This window comes from Durio zibethinus, chromosome 17 (genome assembly GCF_047325235.1).
Source record: "Durio zibethinus cultivar Kanyao isolate XHJ-2024 chromosome 17, ASM4732523v1, whole genome shotgun sequence".
Lineage (NCBI taxonomy): Eukaryota > Viridiplantae > Streptophyta > Magnoliopsida > Malvales > Malvaceae > Durio > Durio zibethinus.
In genome coordinates this window covers 23,186,816-23,192,901 of record NC_143178.1, presented here as the reverse complement: position 1 = coordinate 23,192,901, position 6,086 = coordinate 23,186,816, and the positions used below count along the sequence as shown (strand labels likewise).

General features: G+C 31.4%; 1 pseudogene across 1 annotated transcript; it reads right to left on the bottom strand.

The window, feature by feature from the left end:
- Positions 1 to 629: 629 nt before the first annotated feature.
- LOC111283938 (uncharacterized) lies at positions 630 to 2,541 on the bottom strand (annotated as a pseudogene). Its single transcript, XR_016329334.1, has 2 exons — positions 2,385 to 2,541; positions 630 to 1,684 (listed from the first exon to the last, which is right to left on the bottom strand). The product of XR_016329334.1 is annotated as an uncharacterized LOC111283938 (transcript).
- Between the last annotated feature and the right edge of the window lie 3,545 nt (positions 2,542 to 6,086).

Here is a 6,086-nt window from a genome sequence, read left to right as displayed (position 1 = left end):
CAGGAGCTTCAAATACTTACTTGAAGCTCATCGACTCACGTTGGACAGCAACTGATATTAGGCCCTGAAAACAATTACTGGGGAAGGGAAAGCAATTTAAGGCAATTATCGCTTAGATAACAGTTCATTCCCCCCCTAAACTGAAGGTTCCAAGTGAGTCTTTTTCCTTTCCATGTCTTCCTAAAACAGAGTGCCAGGAAAAGCTGATAAACAATATTGCTGCACAAGGGATCGGCGTTCCAAAACTTTTTCGCACAAGGGTTTTCCACAGCAGCTTGTTAAGGGAAATTGGAGTTGCAAGCCTTGATCATATTATCTACTGTACTTGAACAAATCAACCATCCAAACTCCAAGATAATATATTGTTTAGCTTATAAACTGAACTACAAACGCTGAATTTAACCTATAAGATACAAAAGCAAAATAAAAGTCGTCTAATTAGACCATTATATTTCCATAGGCGGGGAGCAAATGTTCCATGTATATGTATAAAATAGATTTTTAACATATTTAGCAGGACAAGAGCAGATACTATTGATTCTATTGCAGGATCTTTATTGCTGCTGCACTTCAGGGATCATGCTGGCAATTACTTGACCATCCAAACACCCATAGCATTAAACAGATGCTAAAATGAAAACTGATCTGAAGGACCGGATAAATTTCCATAACAGAGCTTGAACTACATGTTTTCATGGCATCTAACATGGAGAAGTCATTGAATTGCTGGGTAAATTCACACGGAGCAATTCCATGCTACAAGATTTTATGGCATAATAAGGGAATATTATGGTCAGTTTAATTGATGATTTCTCTAACCAGCCAATCCAAACTAGGAACGGCAAAGTACAAAACAAGAAAAGAAGGGATAGCAAGCACAGCGGTTATAAGAATGTAAAGGGCCAAAATGGCTGCACTGGTAGGTATGGCATATAAGACCATAAACACAAATATTACAATCAAAGGGAACTTAGCTGTTGAGTGCAAAAGGAAAACCAAGGACTTATGGACTGATGACTGGAATCATTCAGCACTGAAATAACCAGTGATCAGGCAGCTTTCATTATGGTTGGACTCTGATTGTTCTGAAAGATGAGTAGCACATGAAGCTCGTCTGCTGTTTACACGCCTAAGCTGATTTCCCCCATATATTGTTCCATTTGTAGAACAGGCAAGTGGATGAGCTCCATGAAAGGAAGAATGAAACTTTGACATATCACCATTCATGCTCTCAACCATCCAAAGGAGAAAGTAATTCTTGCTGGGAAACTTGACTTTCCCCTTGTAGACCAACCTCAAAGAGAATATATTACACCATGGGCACGAGATGAACAATGGAAGATGGATTGGTAACGCAGGGAGTTTTAAAACAGCCCATTGCAGCCCTAAGACACAATTTTTACATAATGTATGGCCACACCATAAAACATAGGGTTCATTCTCTACAATATTGAAGGATTCCCAGCATATCGGGCATTCCAATCTTTCCTCTCCATAGTTTTTCAAAGAAGTATCATCATCATCTGAGCATTCAGAAGATACCTGACTTGGCTTCATCGAATCAGTCTTCAACCCAGTGGCTCCAGTTAAGGCCTTCGAAGCAAAGCTGCACATGGTGACTGTGGGATTAGTGGGCTTTATATAAAGGTACTTGTTCAAGTGGACTTGGCCATGGATTTTAAACCTGAAATATTGATCATACAAAGGGCAAAGCAGCAATTGCCCATTACTGCTGAGTCTAAGATTCAAATCCAACAAAATCAGATAATTAATCAATGCTGTCATCACAGAGAATTCTCTCAAAATGAAACAAGTATTACAAAATCAAATTACCAGTCTAGCAATCAAGTATAAGGAAGTACTTGGAAGTTTGAATACAATATTACTACATTAAGAATTTGAGATTGAATTTAAACTTTTAAAAGGAAACCAACACTATACTGTAAAGATTACCTAGAACTCTACAAGGGTGGGTGAAAAGCAATGGCATTTTGAATTCCTTGAAATGGGACCTTTCTCCAGTTGTCCCTAAAAACAATTTTATAAACAGTAAAACCTACCAAGATAACTGGATTTTATTCATCAACATGCAAAATTGGATTCATCTCAATTCTTCTCAAAATTTTATTCACATTAGCAACAGCAACTTTCTCCAGGTCCATAGAACTTTTTTTTTAAAACTACAAGAATCAATTTCAGTCCAATTATTTGATCAAAACCCTCCAAGTTTCTTCCTTTCCTCACTCCTCATTAAGATTAACTCTTTGAAGAAACAGATCATTACCCATGAAAAAAGAACTAACACAACAGTAGGAAAAGAAAAAGAACAAAAAAGAATTATCTAAAAAGAAACAAGAAACAGAAAAGAGAAGAAGCAAACTTACCAGAAGAGAAGCAGAAGAAGAAAATTTTATAACATTTTCAAGTTTTTGCCTTTTTCCTTTAGGATTTGGGAAAGTGTTGGGTGATGTGTTATGAAAAGAAGCAAACAAATGAAGAGATAAGTGATGATGACATCTAATGTGTCTTTGTGTACTCTCTGTCGGTCAATCTTTGAATGACATGAAACAATCAAATAGGTTACTGTCTATTACTTTTTGTAGCAAAAACGTGTCCGATTTTTCCATAATAACTTTCCATAAATGGAAGGTTCTGCACTGGGTATTCCAAACCCAAATGCCTAATGGGTAATAAATGAGTTGGTTCGTTTGCTATTTGGTACTAAAAAGAAACCAGCTCACTTTTATGAAGCCCATTATTTTCAGGCTTCTCCCAAATCCAAATTGCCCATCTGCCCATACCATTATGTTCCTGCTAGCATTTTTTTTTTTTATCAAAATTGTCTCAAAAGCATTATAAAAGCATAAATAATAGACATTATTTTATTCATTCTTGGTAGGTTTAGCAATTCGTATATTTTTATTATATAAAATATTAAAATTTATATATTTGTATTATATTTTATATAAAAATTACGTATTATAATTTATATTGATACAAAAACATAAAATATATTTTTTGATTTTGTTAGATTTATATATAATCAATATTGAAATTTTAAATTATGTTACTTTTATATTCTATTTTCGTATCGTGTTGATGTCATATTTTAAATTATCATATTTATTCTCAATAAAGTTTTCAAATTTTATAAATAAGATTAATTAGATAATATATATCCATTAGTGTATACTAAAAAAATAAAAAAAATTAATTAAAAAAGTGAAACAAATGCCAATCTTTTAAATTTGTTTATAAAATTAAAAAATTCAATGAAATTATATAAAAAAATGAACTCTAAATAATATATTAACTTTCTTCTTAAATTATAAAAAAATGCATTAATTTTTATCATGGAAATTATACCCAAATTACAATAAAGCTGATGCTACCATTATTTTTCTATATCATATCATTATTTTTTTTTTATTTTCTTGACATTAGTTTAGTATACTAGAATCGACTATAGAATAAAAAATTTCGAATTCAAACTCATAATCTATGTAGTTTAACATGATATTTTAGTTAATTTTTTCATTAAAAATGAGATGAAGATTTTTTTAATAGTATGCCAAAGCCCAAGTAGAATTAGAAAAGTGGGAATTTGCAACTTGCTGATATTAGGAATGGACTTTGTAGACGTCATGTAATTTATTAATAAAATATTATTATTTAAATTTTGATTTTTTTTTTTGACAAATAAGTGAAGTATTCAATGAAACGTCAAGTTTCAACCTGAAATCTGCATACCAAATATAATAATAAAGCATGAATATTGATGAAACTATCAATGGTTTGACATTATTTGTGATGATAATCCATAATTAACATGATGAATGCAAAATTAGGTGTGCCTAACGAAGGCAGACAGGATTAAATATTTGGTGGTTGGTTAAGATTTTGCCTAATATCTTTTAATACCTGTTAAGTTATTGTCTAGCCTGGAGTGGACGTTGGTGGCACCGGGGAGCCAGTGATAGCCGGAGACTTTCTTGGACAAGTAATGATGGAGAATCCAAGCAATGGTTCCATTCTAATTGAGAGTCAAGGAAGAGAACGTAGTTTACCAAGTGTTTCAGTAGCCTTGGTGTTTACATGGTGAAATTTGAATGTGAAACTTGAATTCAACTAAATCCAAGCAATGATTAGTGGGAGCATCTTGTAAAATCATTTTTTCATTACAGAGAATGATTGAGTAGAAGGGTAAAAATATTTTGGTCATTGAGGTTGAATTGATGTAATAGGCTGACATGATTTATCGAAACTTATCACAATTTTGACGGTACAACAAATCCATCTAAAAAATATATGACTCAGTTGATGTGTCGTTCGGACATCGACAGTCAACATGCAATGTGAGCTCGCGTCGTCGGTTCAGGATATGACTTTCCAAGTCAGGTCATTTTGACTCGATCACACGATTCTGTTAGAAAAATAACAATACGCATAGCATTTATATATAAAATAGACTAAATTCAAAAAATAAAAAATAAAAAAAATAAATACATTTGTTTTGATTTAATTCAAAATGATTTATTTCAAACTTAATTCACTAATAAATAAATATTTATCGTGAGACTTTTTGAATGAAAAAAATTATAAAAAACTCTTTATTTAAAACTTAATCCAAAACTTAATTATATTATTTTAATAATATACTCATTTAACTATTCTTTTAATGTCTAACTATCTTAGATTACGAAATTAAAGCTAAAGCATCTTATTTATAAAAATAAAATCCCTTATGACTTTACTAAGACAAACTCTTAATTTTTATAACTTTATTCAACTTTCGATATGGGATTAAAAAATTTAAGACAAATTCCAACAAATTCTTTATTGATTTAAATCTCCAAACACTTTAACAGTATCTGTAAAGCTAACATCCTTCATCATAGGTCAAAAATTGAGCCTCCATCAAGTATGTACAAGTGATTTTTAACCCTATTCCCTTATAAAATCATATTATCATTTTGTATACTTTCAATCAATCATTATTATCATAGTATATATACATTGAGAAGCTAATTCATTAACCAATCATTATTACCATAATATGTGTACCACGAGAAGTTAATTCGTCCAAAATAATCAAATTGTAGCTACAATCTCACCTAAAGCAATCAAATTGTAACTACATCTCAGTAAATATCTTACATATTGAAGTGTCCTAATAATATTGTTATGAGATCTAAGGTGAACACTCTTAATGCCTTGAATTTGCATATTTTCATTGTTCGCAACCATAATATCTCAATACTTTTTATTTTCATCCAATTCGACAAAGCAATTCCTACAATTGCAGACATTGACAGTAGCAGTTGAATTTAAAATCCAACATTATACCTTACATGATGAAGTGTCCTAACAATGCCATTGTGAGATCTAAGACAAACACTCTTAATGCCTTAAATCTACACCTTTTAATTTTTGACAACCACAATATCTTCATACTTCTGATCCTCATATAATTTTATAAAGTAACTTCTTTATCATTGCAGACATGTACTATAGTAGCTGAATCTAAAATTCAATCTTTATCAACTTTAAAAGTTTGAGTCTCATCCACATAAGTCATCAAAATGACCTCATCATCATCAAATACAATAGTAGTAGTATCATTTTTTTTTCATTCAATTTTTTCTTCTCATTCGCTTTTTTAAAAACAGTCATATCCGTGCAACGCATTTGGATATGCCCTTTTCACCATAATAATAATATTCTATATCAATGTAATCTCTATTTTTTGACTTAGATCTTACTCTTAATCCATCAATTCTCTTTTGGGTTATCATTCGATCAAAACCTTTTATATTTTTGGCAACCACAATATCTCTATACTTTTTATCCTCATCAAACTCTATAAAATAACTCTTATAATTGCAGACATGTACTGTAGTAGTTGAATGTAAAACCTAACATTTATCACCTTTTAAAGTCTAAGTCTCATCTACATAAGTCATCAAAATGATCTCATCATTGTCGTAACATCTAGATCCGGGGATCTATCGCTAGACATTGACTTTAGGGAGTCGCCACCAATCTTTTTTGTCTAGGTGCGATTGGCCACCTAAGGAATCTGTCCT